This window comes from Centruroides vittatus, unplaced genomic scaffold, assembly GCF_030686945.1.
Source record: "Centruroides vittatus isolate TY-2023 unplaced genomic scaffold, ASM3068694v2 contig_18, whole genome shotgun sequence".
In the NCBI taxonomy this organism is placed as follows: domain Eukaryota; kingdom Metazoa; phylum Arthropoda; class Arachnida; order Scorpiones; family Buthidae; genus Centruroides; species Centruroides vittatus.
Window position 1 is genome coordinate 3,055,867 of NW_027121101.1, and position 16,320 is coordinate 3,072,186.

Genomic DNA, 16,320 nt, shown 5'->3' on the forward strand with positions numbered 1-16,320 from the left:
TTACCACTTTATCTTAGATGTACACGAAACACATTTTAGTACAAATAAATGAGACCTTCATTCAATGACTACGCTTTATATGTACAGTACATTCATAATTATTTCGCTATGGGAAGTTGTGATATCGGAAACGTCGAGTAATAATTCCGACAATAGCGAGGTTGAGGTCGAAGTTTTAAACGCGAAACCGCGTACGTCGGACGTTCAGCGCCGCTTTCCTGTAAGCCTAGAAGTTTGACAATGGCGTTTGGAATGTCGAGCATGATTCCACTGACTTTCCAAACGCCATTGTCAAACTTCTAGGCTTACAGGAAAGCGGCGCTGAACGTCCGACGTACACGTTTTCGCGTTTAAAACTTTGGCCTCAACCTCGCTATTGAAAGCTCTAATCGTGCTTCAGACATGCTATCAGCTTCGTCTGGGAGCATGTCTATAGCCTAGTTAATTAACACAGAGCATTTTCCACGCAGAAATACAACGCAGTATACTAATTTTATTAGGTGTGATAAGTTCGTAACTTCATTTTCAATTTTTTATGGAGATAGAGCATTTTGCCTTCAATAGCACCAGTCGCCATGCACATTGACGACCCTTCGCAAGCGGCCAAATACTCGGCTCTTATGAAATATGACGGCATAGGAAAAATCGAACGTCTCAAAACTTTTATTCGGTTAAAACACTTAAAGGAGAAACGGTTGAACATGGTCAAAAATGTCGGAAGAAATTGTGGAAACTTCTCTATCCGTTATTTCTTTTCTCCTCCTTCCGACTTTACCTTACATTATGTTTGCTTTCTCTCCTCAATACATTTAGCACCAAATTCTTCTCTTGTTATTAATCAACGCTAAATATGAAATTTATTTCTTCAAGTATTATATTCGAATCGGTTCAATTTGTGTATTTCGGTATTTATTGTTTTTTCTCCTCCAAAACAGGCTACTCTATTTATCATACAAGAATGCCCATTACTATTGCTTCCCTAAAAAATACGATTTTTGAAACTACAAACGAATCTGCTGAAATATACGAACGAATTAAAACGTTTTTCAAAATTTTTTTCCTTTTCATTTTATTAAACGAAAGTTTTGAAAATTGAAGTCGGAAGTAGCGCGTTTTCGCGTTTTAAAGATTGGCGTAAGAATTTAATAACGTTCGTTTAACAAAAGATTAAGTATTACGACACTCGACTTTATAATATATGCATTTTATTCAAATTTGTCATAGAATGTCCGCAAAGTTGTCATTGTGAATTTTTATTGCTGCAATTACGCTTAGTTGGCAACAATGCTGCATTGTCCGCGAATGTTTCGATCCGACATCCATGTTAGTTTTGTGTTTGTTGTTGTCTTTCAAATCATTTTTACATTTGTTTCATTTCCAAACTTTCCAGAATTGTTATAAATTATATTAGAAAACATGAAAAACTAGATATGTGTCAGTCGTATTTTTAACAAAAAAAATATATATAAAAAAAATAAAAATAAAAATTATCGCGGTAAGTATAGTTTCGAATATTTACTTACGACATCCTAAATCACTATTATCGTTATAATCTTTTGCAAATTAGTAAAGTTTACAAAAGGTTTTGCATGTAATAATATAAACTTGTGTTTTATACGTCACGAATTTTAACATTGAATATGTTTTTATCCATTATAAATCTCTATTGCTCTATATTGTAAGAAAAAAAAACGACAGAAAATGAATTGTATCATAAAATTAAACCTTAATATTTTGTTGTATAAATATTTATTTACTTAATTGATAAGAATCTGTTAAGAAAGGATATAATGAACATTTAAAGTATTGTATATCAGTTTGTTATTGTCCATTTAATATTACAACACTTAAAAGTGATTGGATGTTTTCATTTAGCTTAAATATGTTGTATACTGATGTAATGTTTAGGCAAATGTTAATAATAATAAGTATAACGGCTAATTTAAATATTGTAAACGTATACTGATTTACTTTACTTTTGCCGGCGTATAAATTTTATAGTTATTAAGGCTAATTAAAAAAAAAATTAGGTGTTTAATACGTTAAGTGTATCTATTTCTTCTTTTTAAATGAACATGAGAAATTTCGAGTCTTCGATTTGCCAAAATAAATATATCAAAATAATCTGCAATCTACTTTGTATATTATGTATATTTTAATAATAATTTACTTCGCTAATGTTGTTTAAAAATGTACTTTGTAGCTATTTATTTCATTAGAAGAATATAGTATTATTTAATGTAATTCAATTATTTTGATTAATGTTTTTGAAAGATAGGATAATCTTGTTGCTTTGTCGGAACAGATGTTTTTTGAACGAATAGAAAAACTATAGATGCATATTTGAAAAAAATCCTTATTTTAGATATATTGACTTTTAGTTTTTGAAAATATAACCTTGTTAATGAACAGTTAACATATGGATATTATAAAAGTTGTGTGTAACATCAAGAGTTTTTTAATATTCATATCAGTTGAATTTACATATGTCAAACACTCTAAAAATAGAACATTTTTCTTAAGATGATTTTATTTTATTGTAAAGCATCTTTGTTCAATTTTTTTTGTTATCTGAAATGTTTTTATATGTAATAAAAGTTAGTTAAGGTATACACCATGAAAAATTAACAGTAAAAGATGATTATCTAATTAACATTCTGGTATTTCTTACATCATCAAACATTTTTTGAAATTGAATTTAAAATTTTTTATGGTTTTTTTATACAAAATTAAGAAAAAGTTCTCTTAACTTTTAAATAAAAGTTTTATATAAAAATAACATCTTTTTCATTTCTTATTCAATCTACTTTCTAGAAATAGTTACTCTAAAGCTTGCAATAGTTATTTAATTAATAATAAAATAATCTATAATTTTGGATTTTTGATAATTTATGTAAATCTAGTAAAGATAAATTCAAATTAACCTAAAGTTTTAATTACTCAAACAACTTAAGCCATATTACATTTGTGTTATAATAAGGTTAATTTAATTAGTCTTATGATAGTCAGAATGTAATCTGACTAAAGTCATTTAAGTAATTCTATTAATCCAAATAGCAAAGAGTTTCATTGATCAGATGTAATAAATATAACCAAGTCATCAACAATCAAATCAAACAACAGCCAAAATTCTAAATTTGAATTAAAACTCATAGACTCTTTTTAAGAAATTTATAGAATGCTACACATTTTCATTATCCTTATCATAATAAATAAAATGATGATAAATACTGTTCACTATTATTGTAAAGCTTAATTGTTCTATAATGATTGCTTTATTAAATTTATTTTCTTTCAAGTTTAGATCCAAAGATATAATCATTATCATTTAATGTATTGATTAAGTTATTTTTTTCTTCAGTTTATTTCTTTTGTTAAATTGATAAGTGTATTCTTCTTTCTTGCATAAATAATCTTAGTTTGTTATGTGTTTTTATATATATTAACAATCTATATTATAAATGAAATAATAACCAAAAATACTAGCATTTTGTGTATTACACATCTTTGTACTCCTTAAATTAATTGATTTAATGAAATTGTTACTAGTAACAGGCAAAGTTATCATGTTTTTTTCCATAAGAAATATAATCTGTATGGTTATATGATAACTCAAAATACGTATTTAGAAAAGAGTTTGACTTAGAGAGCTTAGTAATGTACTAACTTACAAAAGTTGAGATTTTGAGCTTTACTTCCATTCAATTTTTTTTAGGAATTCCAGAATTATTAGCAAAAAATTAACTTATTGAAGTGTTAAAATTGTTAATTGATAATTGCTTTAGTGATAATTTATTTATTAAATAATGAATAATATCCTGGTAAAATTTTCTCTTTTTTATTAGGTTATTTTGTTATTTTTGTAATGTTTTAAAACTTAAAGAAAAAGATTATAAACTTTATTAGTTTGTAATTTTTTTTTCCTTTTCATTTAACTTTGTTTTAAAATTTGTTGATGTAAGAATTTATGACAATTTGACTAATTTATTTTTAAAAAAAGTTCAAATGTGTAGTTTATTTGTTGATAATTAGAAGACTTAATTCCATATTTTATAGAATTTGAACAAAATAAATAAAGATCTTGGGATTAAAACAATTAAATAGCACAAATTGTTTATTTATGTAGGAATATAAGAAAAAGTAAACTTTCCTTATGAAAATTTATGTAAACTTTACATATTTTAAATCTGTAGGCTTAATTAGTTATAAAATATTGTTTTTAGATTATATCTGTCAATTACTATTCCTGAAAAGTTAAAACTAAGAAAATAATTATGGATGATCTAGAATTAGTATTAAAATTTAGATTTCTCTTAATTAATAAATTAGTTTCATGCATATTGCTTATAACATAAGATTATTATTGTTTGAAAAGTGGATGAAACTGTGTGTAGAATATATGGGTGATTAACTGCTTGCAAAATATAAAGAAGTGAAAAGAGCTTTGAAATAAAAATGTTAAAGTACTGTACATACTGGGAAAAAATAGAAAAGCTTGGAAGTTTAAAAAGAGGGAGAGAATGAAAAATACTTTATATTTCTGTGATTGTCATATATAAATATAAAGTCTGAGTATGTACCGGTCCATAAAATAGCTCTTTAAAAAAATGTTACATAAAACAATTGTAGCACAAAGATTTCTAACTGCATCTGATAAAGTTAAAAATGAGTTTTATGAAAATAAAAACTATTTGTAATGTTTACATTTTAATTAAATAATTAACATAAATATAAGTAATTATATTAAATTAGAGTGTAGAAGTTATATGGGATTGATAGTTATGAATTGGAACAAAGTCTATTTTTCATCTTTATAGAATTAAATTCAAAGTTTGACACTAATTTAAGAGAAAAGAGAAAAAAAAAAGCAGGAGAAAAATGTTTCTAAAGGAAAAATGACAGTCATGATCAGATTAGAAAATTATTGCTTTTTTAAATGATATATTTGTTCAAAATAATTAAATCTAGCAGAATATAATAGTACATTGCAGAATATGTGCAAAGGCAAATTTCCTTGACAAGGTTGCAAAAATGATGATGATGATGGAAAATTAGATGTAAATGGCATAAATGCTGAAATGACAGAAACCCAACAAATTTGATTTGTTGCTAATACTATACTTACTAAAAAGAAAAAGCAGGTGTAAAAATTTTGCCTTGGAAATTGATTTCATCATTTTACTTAAATTATATTGATGATAAATGGAAATCAATTTCCTATCTATCTTCAATGGAATGTTATAAAAAATACAGAGGGTAATCTTGGAATTATAAAAGTATTCTGGAGTATATTGTCAGCAAAGGAATTATCCTTTATTTCCTTTATGACTAGAGGTGGTTCTTCATCTCTAGTTATAAAGGCAATAAAAGCTAATTCACATGTGGGGAAGAAACAGCTAAAAAAATCTCAGCTTGAATCAATCAAAAGAAAAAAGACTTTTGCTTGTGTGAAGCCTCTATTTCCTGCACTTTGGAAATGAAAATTATAGGGTGGCTAAGAAGAGGTTTTAAAAAATTACACAAATTTACTAAAATTTTCAGAAACCTTAAGCAATAAGCAAAATTAATAGAGTGGATTTTCAAAATTGATAACATCTTCACCATTATAGAGGAGGACTGGAATTTGCCAAGAACATGCTTTTTATCATTGGTCTACTAAATTCTGTCTGAAATGATAATTTTTTTTTTTTATACTTTATACTTAATGGTCTAAGGCCATTTTGGAAGACTTGGTTCTTTAAATAACCACACACAATCTCTTGATGGTTCATTTCATTAGTCTTTTTTCTGTGGACTGTAGAGTGGCCATTTAATGTCTTGTTCAATGAATCTCTTGGTGGTCAAAGCATGATACAGTTCTAAAATGTATCCTGTAGCCAGGAAAACACATCAATAACTTGATGTGAAAGTGTGCCATCATGCATGAACCAGTTGATATTGACCATTTGATCATGTCTTGCTGTTGGTTTAAATTCCTCTGCAAATATTTGTCTTTACCTTGCACTAGTAATTTCCATTGATGGATATGGGTTCAATTATGCACTTCCTGTTGAGTGCACACCACTTTATTCCTTGCAAATGAAGGGATAGTATTTTCATACCCTTAGTGTCTTCAGTTCTAGTTATTTACATATTCTTGGAGATAGAAATGGATCCTCATTGTTAAATCAGATCTTGTTCAAGTCAGTTAATCCAATTTCCCATTTTGTAATTGTCATGTTCTCAATGTCTAGTCTGTGTTGGGATATCACATTCATTCAATGGCTGACAGAGCTGAATTTTGTATGGAAATGGATCCAATGTTGCCTTCATGATGGTCTGCAGAGATGATCTTCTGATGTACAGCTGTTATGAGGCCTTTTTGGTTGATGCAGTTGGAATTTTTCAAAAATTTTCTTTACTCATTAGTCATTCTCTGGGGTCACTTATGATGTTTTTTTTTTTTTTTTTACTTGAGTATGTGTGTAACAATTATGTCCCCTTAAACTGCTTCTTTAATCTGAGAAAAAGCAACAAAAGTTGCATTAAATCTTGAAAACGGATACTATCATTTTCTGGTCAAACATTTACTGTCATATCAGGTGGCACAGACTTGGGATCATATTCTTTGTCGAACTGGTGTTAAACTGTGGCATTACTATTTACTATTACAAAATCATAATATCATAGACCCTTGATTTAACAGACAAAAATTTATCCTAAAGGAAACGTTTGGAACCCTTTTTTGCTAGTGTACACAGATTGGATTGATGAACATTAATAGTAAAAGCACTCCATTAGTTGCATTATAAACATTTCTGACTAATATGTCCCAGACTAACATCAGTGACCATCAGTTTTGGATCTGTCTAGAAATCAGATAAGATACTGAGAAATAAAAATGATTCTATGCATCAATCGAAATGACTTAAGAAAAAAATAGTTGAGAAACTTATTAAATTTAAACAAAAGATGATTAATTAAATTTGTTCTAAAACAAAGCTGATTATTATACTTGAGCCTTTAAGAGAAGAATTTGATACATGAAGTGAAAATAATAACTATAATCTGTGATTTAGATTTAATAGAAGATAAGTGAAATAAAAAAACATTTTGCAACAATTAAACTTTAAAATAGTTTATAATAGTATTTAATTAATAATAATTGAATAGGTATTGTTTGCAGATTTAGGATTACTATATTTAGAGGTCAGATTAAGAAAATGTTACTTATAAATTTATTTGTTAAAAAACAAAAACATTTATTGTTGAATTATAAAAGTAAACCAACAAAATTTTGTTATTGATTTATAATTTTAAAAATAAATTTTTGTTCTAAATATGCAAATCAATACTGCCAATTTTTTTTCACCAATATAATATGTATATTCTTATATTTTAATTAAATTACAACACAATCCATTTATATAATCACTTTGAGACTTGCCTATACTCATAACAGTAACAAAATGATAATGTTAAATGAATAAATAAGACAACAATTAGTGAAAATTCTGATTTTATTGACTGACATTTTAATACATTTTGAAATAAAAGTTGTTTAAGACAAAGATCTAAGAATTATAATAATTATTATTAATATATAATTTATCAGTATTGTTTGTCGATGCCATTTTTGACAACAGCTAATGCGTAATTGAAGTAAGAAGTACTAGCAATTTAAACTATTAAACAAATAATTAAAATAGTTAACATTTAAAGCACTAAACGATGTTAAGCAATGAAGAATTCTTGCTGTGTCTAATTATGTTGTGATATTAGATTTATTTCTAACCACTTCTGACTGATCACTTGTAGAATTCTAACTAGTTTATCCGGAATACTTTTTGTGTGTTAAGATTGACTAGTGATATTAATGTTTCCGTTGCACCATTACTATAAGTACTACTTATCTGAAAGAGAGCAATATGTACTAGTATAAATATACAGTATATTTTTTTTAATGATGATAAAATTATGATCATAATGAATAAATGAGTCATTTATACTTCTTCCATTATTTTAAAAACAACTGGGCTGACTCACCAACTTGACACTATTCAAAGATACTCATAATAATTCTTCATTCCATCCTCATAACCATTAGATTTCTTAGCATTCTGTGTTAATGAACATAGTCCTGATTAAGACTGATAATAATTACACATTATTACAAGTTGAAGCTTATAATATGAAAATAGAGTTAAAAATGCCTATACAGTATATTAAATACGATGATAACAATAACTGAACTCTAATTACAATAAGCAAAGTTTATAAGTGTGATGTAATTTGTATGTTTTGGATCTGCTATTTTGATAACATTAAAGAACTGTTAACAATATCTGTGATTACAGTAAGAAGAGTCTACTGTGTTTACAAAATATGAACTGAAGTAGATGGTGTTATCATTTCATAACTATCTTAATTTTAATTATTAAGATATTTAAGTGATAGAAATTCTTATTTCTAATTCAAATTTTGTAAAATAATTTAATTAAAATATAGTTTTATACTTAAAAAGCCAAGCAGTAATATTCTAATTTACAAAAACTTAATTTTAATTTCGAGAAATGTTAATGTCCTCCAATAAATTAATCCATTAATTGTTCAAATGTAGTATTCAAAGCAATATTTAAAAACTGAATAAAACTGTCTTTAACTATTAACTGTTTGTAGTACTGTATTTCTAAAAATAGGTCAAATTATAAGGATGGGCTGATTATTAAGTTAGCTGATTAAGGATGAATGATTAATTAGGACTGTATAATCATTGAATCATACAATTAATTGTTAACTAATCAAGTATTTTTAAAAATAGCTTATAAAATTCCAATTTTTTTTTTAATTTTAGTTTTTATACATCCTGTTTTATTTTTGCTTCGTATCTACTAATTAAATATATGAATATTTATTTTATTATATATTTATAGTTTAAAGTTGTATTAAAATATTGAAAAATGAATTATATAAGTAGTCTTCAATTAAGTTGGGTTACTACTCTAAAGTTAACAACTGCTACTTTACAACTGGTTAATAACTAGAATTTTATGTATTTGCATAGAAGCATATGTAAAATGCATATTTAGGCTTGGCTTTGGAATAAACAAAACTTTACCCTGAAAATATGTCTAAAAATTATCAGTTCAATTCTACTGAAATTTTAACCCATAAAATTCTAGCACTTGTCAGACACTGGTGCCCCCTTTTCTCAAAAATGCTCAAGACTGTGTGTGTGTGTGTTGAACCCTTTCCACACTACACTTTGATGTGTTAGCATGCAAATTGTAATAGATTATCCTTCTGCTGCTTGTTTTCTATCAGCTGACTAAATTTCTTCACTTTATATTTAATAGAATTTTTGTAATTCATTTTTAAAAAATATGTTTGGTTTGACTGCAACTGGTAACAATGAGAAAAGTAAAGGCATCAATGAATGTTCTATTAAAAAGTTTTTTGCTGAATTTGGAGATCAAACTTTTAGCACTGATGGCAGTGTTTTGTTATGTCTATGTGGGAAGGCTATAAATACAGAAAGGAAGTTTTGCATCCTGCAATATATTGACACATTGTTGCATAAAGCAGCTCTGAATAAATCCTGCAAGCAAAATTCCCTTCTCACTGAAAAGAATTAATTAACCATAGCTACAGGAAAGCTATCCCAATGTATCTTGGACTTGACAGATGCTTTTAACGTTCCATTTTACAAACTGAATAATCACATATTCCTTCAATTTCTGGAGAAATACACTCAAGAAAACATACCTGACAAATCAACAATTAGGAAATCAAAATGCTTTGAAGACACATTAAGTTGGATAAGAGTAGCTATGACTGGCAAATACATATGGATCTCTATTGATGAAAATTGAGACTTGACATTCTAACCTGTAGGAAATGTAGCTATAGGAACACTGGAAAAAGATGTCTGGTATGACTTTTCTTCAATGTTACAAGGTTTTGGAAGTAATCAACCACAAGACAATATACATACTGTAAACCAACATTCTACAAACACGATGTATTGGTACATACATAAAAAGCCAACAACTACTGGATTATATTGCAATTTTAAATTAATTAATTTAATTTAAATAATTTGTCACTAGAGGGAGGCATTAGGTGCCATCTTTTTGTTAGATTTAATAATTATAATTAAATTAAATAATTTAGAAAATCCTGGAAGAAAAGAATGAGCCCAGAGCAGGACTCAAACCCACAACTGCTGCTTACTGTGAGGATATGTTGCCAGTTATGCTACCTGAGCCTCCAGTCTGATCTCCTCTTCCAGATGTGTAAACAAGAGATAACCATCTTCGGTTACATGTGGTGTTGGCTGGGGACGCATTCAGTGTTTGCATTCATGTAACTGAAGATGGTTGTCTCTTGTTTAAATATCTCTGGAAGAGATCAGACTGGAGGCTCAAGTAGCATAACTGGCAATGCATTCCCAACAGTAAGCTGCAGTTATGAGTTTGAGTCCCACTCTGGGCCAATTCTTTTCTTCCAGAATCTTCTAAATTATTTAATTTAATTATAATTATTAAATCTAACAAGAGATGGCACCTAACACATTCCTCTAGTGACAAATTATTTAGTAATTAATTTAACTGTTCAATAACTATATAGTATCAATAAATGATTTATGTTGTTTTCTGCATTCATTGGTATTCTTAAATCAGAATTTTTAAAATTCATATTTAAAATGCATATTTTGGCAATTATAAATTCATAGAGTTTGGGCCTTATTCATTGTTATAACATAGCATATACTTTTTGATCTTGAAAAATGCAAAGTTTATTTACAATGATTACGATATACGTACAATTTTTTCTGAAAATTTATTTGAATTTTTGACTTTCTCTTTCATTATTATTTTTTATTTTGTAGTAAATCTATAAAGTAATATGAAAAATAAAGGAAAATAATGCTTATATATGCTATTTAGCTATTTAATTGAGACAATTCAGACAGAGTTTTAAACACAGTTTATTAATTACAAATTTATTGTGTGGGGAATGTATGAATATTTTATTTTAATTCAAGCTGACAGAAAATTTCACCCATTAAATACTGTAGTGTCAAAAAGAATTTTGAAATAAAAAGGGTTTCCTTCTTTTTAAAGCTCTGTCAGTTTCAGGTTTTTATAAAAATCAAAAGTGTGGTTCTGTAACTAATACTGACTTGTCTCTACAGCAATTGCAAAACTGTATAAGTAGTGATATAACAAATGACTGAACTGATCAGAAACAATAGTGAGGTTGTGGCCGACGTATTCAATGCAAAAATGTGTACATCAGACATTCAGAGCTGCCTTCCTGTAAGCCTAGAAGTTTGACAATGGCGTTTGCAACGTCAGTGGAATCATGCTCAACATTCCAAACACCATTGTCAAACTTCTAGGCTTATGGGATGGTGATGCTGAATGTCTGACGTAAACGTTTTGCGTTGGAAGCATTGGCCTCAACCTCACTAATATAATCTGCATTTTTCAACTTCAGTTTTAAAACACAAGATTCCTGCATTTTGGTGAATTTACCCAGTTAATGTCTATAGGCTTACCTGTAACATTACTCTGTTTTTTGTGGCTACTGCCATAGTATTATTTTTCCTACCACAAATTTCCCTGGGACTTCTTTAATTTCCCCTGAATCTTTGTGCATGATGGACATATACTGCACTTCTAGTTTTTATATTTACACAAGAAAGGAAATTAGAGTCTCTCTTGCTTAGCATAACATTCTATTGGAGCTTGCTTGCTTGATATGCAAGATGCTAACAAGGAAAACTGCATGATTGGATAGGTAATTTCCTTAAAACTGATGCAACTGACACACTCAGTAAATAACAACTATGTTCATCTGCTAAATGAAATTCTTAAATTAAAAATACTTGGGTGCTATGCACCCTCTCTTCCTTTGTTCTCATAATGCCTCTGGCAGGTCCTCCTATTCACAGATGAACCAATATAACTATTATATTGGTTCGCAACTCTTGATCTATAATATCTAGAGTTGCCAACTGTCTGGTTTTGAACTGAACTATCCGGATCTATGGGTTTTGTCCAGTGTTCAGTTAAGAAGTCAAACCAAACACTGGACAATTTCATTCAAATAATGCATTGTGATAATTTTGATTATACAGTAATACCCCGAACTTACGCGATAGGTGGGACCGAGCGATAACCACGTAAGTCGAATTCACGTAAGTTGGGGTATAATTTCGCATATAAATACATACAAATTATTTTTAATTGGGGCCGGAGACTAAAGAAAACAATAATTTAGAAAAAATGTGTAATAAAATCTTTAATACACATGCATAACAAATTATATTATTAAAATCGTAAACTGAAGTTAGACTGCGTTTCTTTATGCAGCACTCGAGAAGCACTTTACAGTGAACACACTGAAACTGGTTTCTAATTGGCCAACACTGCTCGTGACGTCATTTTGCTACACTGTTGCTGCATAAAGAAACTGCCGCCTTATTTTAATCTAGAAGGCTTCATAAAATCTAACAAATTCGTCTGACAGCTCAAAGATTTTTTTCTCCCGCAAAATTTCCTCGTAGCATGCTAATAATTTTTTTATTTGTCATTTTGTAGAAGAAATGCGCTCTTCATTGGAGTCTATATTTTCTAAACTTTGTAAGCCCTTTTCATTTTTGTATCGAAGACATTAATAATGTTAACTTTACATTCCAAAGATAAAGTTTTTCTTTTCTTGTTTGATGCAGAAGAATCAGTTCTACTTCGTTTGGATGACATAGTAGAGTCTTTCAAGTCTCCGTAGATATAACAAACACAGAAATAAATAACACAAAATAAATTGTAACTATGCGTCGATTCCACGCGACATGTCCGAACATGTAAGCTGAATAATAGTGTGGGGAAGTGAGTAATCAAGAGTTGTGTGGCGCTCAAACAAAAGACGAATCGACGAAATTTAAAAATCGCGTAACTCTGGGTTTCTGTAAATCGGGGTAACGTAAGTCGAGGTATTACTGTACTATCTCTAAGTTTTTTGATATTGATTGGAGATAATGTTTCATTATCTTTGTTAATATAGAATATGGATTATATACTTTCTTGGCAATTCTATACTGAAGCTGTTCTGAGGAAATAGTATTTCTGGTGGTCATGTTTTTCCATTATTAATTGATAAATTAACTAATTTACACTTGCCATACAACTTCTAGCACGTTGAGTTTTCAAACACAAATGTTTTCAGCTTTGTTCAGAGACCCTCTTTGGATGAAATAACGAGATAGAATTATAGTTCTACTGAAATTCCAATGTTATAAATTATTTTAATATCATGTCCTAGGCATTCTAAAACTTTTTTAAGTTTCAAATGTTCAGCCAGTAATGATTTGAGTAATTTTCAAGATATTTCAAAATCTATTTTTGAAAAATTCCCACATGTCAATCATAAATCTGGATATTAAAATTATAACAAGTCAATCTAGATATTAAAAATTAATCAACATCTCCTTGTGTAAATTCAGCATAACTTGCCAAGCTTGTGCTAGATTTAACTTGTCCTTGTTATTAATGCAGCCTCTGATACAGCCCTGTTTGTAGATTTCATTAGATCTAGTATTCACTAGATCTAATACACGACAGAATATACAAAATACACATGGTATTTTGTATATTCTGGGCACTCTTTGTATGTTTATTTTATTCTTCCTGTTGGTTAATAACTTAGACTGTTGGACACTGTTTATAGGTAATCACCAGTGAATAAATATGAGTTAGGAGAGGTAATATCATAAATAAGTAGGTAATAGGTGTAAGTGTAAAAAAGATGTGTAAATCTACATATTAATTACATTTAAGATGTGTAATCTATTATTTATTGTAAAACTGGCCATCATCTATGTTGTAAATAATAATTTTGTTATATAAATACCAAAATGTTTAGCTGCAGTTGTGTATGTCATTCTTTCTCTTTCCCAATGTTCAGTGAAGTTCTCATATTCATTATGCTTCTTTGTCATCTCATCAAATGACTGTGTTCAACAGAAGGTTTTCTACTTTTTGTTAACATTTAACTTGATTTTTTAAAATCTGATCAGTAACAATGTTTTTGTGCTTCTCTTAATGGTGTCAAAAAGTATTATTCATTTAAGTTAAATTTAATGAATATGGAAAGATATGGAAGATATGGAAAGATGGAAGATAATAGTAATATTTCACTTTTAATCTCTTGTAATTGATCTGTTGTAAGATGAATGTTGTTATGTACTGTAGGTATACAATAAAATCCATTCAATAAACAAAATGTTGATTATAAATACACCTGGGATAAAAAAAACTTTTAAACAGTTCAAAGTTTATTGATGTATTTACCATTTATCAATATTTTTATCTTGATTTAATATTCAGAACTATGACCTTGGAATATATAGAATAACATTTTATGAGTGTTTCTTGGTTAAGAATTTTAATTGAAATGAATTTTTATGATGCTACTCTGAATTTTCATCTCTGTTCCAGTTTGTAATATGTATAGTACTGTACATACAGGTGGCCCTCGACTTTCGCACATAATTGGTTCCTGAAAGTGTGTGCGAATGTTGAATGTTCGAAAGTAGAGGGATGTAAAAAAATATGCACCAAAAACTGTGTTTTAAAGTATTTATTTATCAATATGTATACATAATGAATTTAATGAGGTGTGTTTAAGTGCTTTCGGATGTTTTCTTTATAAACTTGTTAAGAGTTAGTTGAATACCGTATCTCATTTTAAATTTGTTGAACCAGCCATTACTTGCCTGAAACACCTTACTTGCTATATTTAATCTAGTTTTCCAATCTTCATGCAAACGAAGAGCCTTAGCTTGAATAATTGAAAAACTCAGAAGGACATTATTTTGATGTTGATCATCAATCCATGATGACAAAGATCTTTCCATTTTATTCATCACTATGCTGTGTCTTTTGGAAACAATCTTTGAAGATATATTTCCACAATTTTGAACGTATTCCTTAATTTTACTCTTATTTTTCAAAATTGAACATATTGTAGATCTGTTTACATTGTACAAAATTCCGATTGAAGCAAAAGATTCTCCGTTTTCAGAACATTTAATTATTTCCATCTTTGTTTTGATCGTATGAAGTTTGAGTCCTTAATTTCTTTTTGTTCGTATCAACACTGCAGTTTCTCCATTTCTCACTCATATTTATCAATTTATAGGATGAAATATTTAAACATAAACAAATAAATTGGCACACACACACCCTAATGCAAGACTGAAACTGTTTTGACCTCTTGCTCGGAACAGCACAGTAGTGGTTAGGATTCCAAGAAGTCCGCTATTTTAGGAAGTAATGTGTTTCCGAGAACATAGAGCGAGCTACCGCACTTAGTGTCTGAGCATTCTGCATGGAAGCAAATTTTTTCATTATCAACAAAAATATTTAAAAAGTTGAATTTTTAGAAATGTGCGAAATTGTGAATTGTGCGAAAGTTATATATGATCTAGTTCCATTAACAATAATATTCTAAGAAGTCTTTCTTTTATACATAGTTTAAGAAACATGGAACAATAAATAATTTGTATTCCATTAGATCTAGATTAAATGCTGACAAACCTACTGAACAAATACAGCATTGATCTTGAACTACACATCACTTAATTCTACAATAGTGAATAATTTTTTTTTAAAGCCTGAAAGTATAGATGGATATTTTTACATTTAAAATTTAGATATAAAAAATTCTGTGCTATTGCATACAAATAGATATTTATCACATGGAAGTTAAGACATAAAAACTGTCCAGAGGGGCAAGCTGGGGATTTTTCTATGAGCCTGGAGAAAACTTGGGGTCTTGTAGTGGTTACTATCTATAAAATAAATTGTTACTTTTACTAACAAAATATATAATCCTTGAGTGCATTTTATTAATAAAGAAACATTCTACATTATTCATTTGTTTAAAAAAAAAAATGGTACAAGGGTATCTGCTAAGGAGAAAGAAAGAGATTTGCTCTAACTGGGACTGTCGAGCATTTGTATGATACCGAAGGGCGTCATACAAATGCTCAATAGCCCCAGTTAGAACAGAAAATTGGGTCAGTTCATGTTTCATTCAGAAATGGAGGATAATCAGGAAACCATTATTTTATTGCTCATGTGTTTGCTTTCATTCATTTCCATGTATTGTCAGTTTCTATATTTTGACCTGTATTGTGGCTAAGTAGATTAGTTTTCACTTGTCAATGTCAAAAAGTTAATTAGGGTTCATTTTATTTTAAGTTTGTAAATGTTTATTATTCAATTTCTAATTTTGGAAAAAAAGATTATTTTTTCCAAGTCTTATTTATTT

The 16,320-nt window shown here is 28.6% G+C and overlaps 1 protein-coding gene across 1 annotated transcript in view; it reads left to right on the forward strand.

Moving 5' to 3' along the window:
- The first annotated feature begins 1,288 nt into the window (after nt 1–1,288).
- The window catches only part of LOC136969561 (BTB/POZ domain-containing protein 7), a 48,281-nt gene continuing 33,249 nt past the window's right edge, over nt 1,289–16,320 (forward strand). Inside the window, exon 1 of the mRNA XM_067263778.1 lies at nt 1,289–1,495. The gene's annotated coding sequence lies outside the window, so the exon portion shown is untranslated. The remainder of the gene's footprint in view (nt 1,496–16,320) is intronic.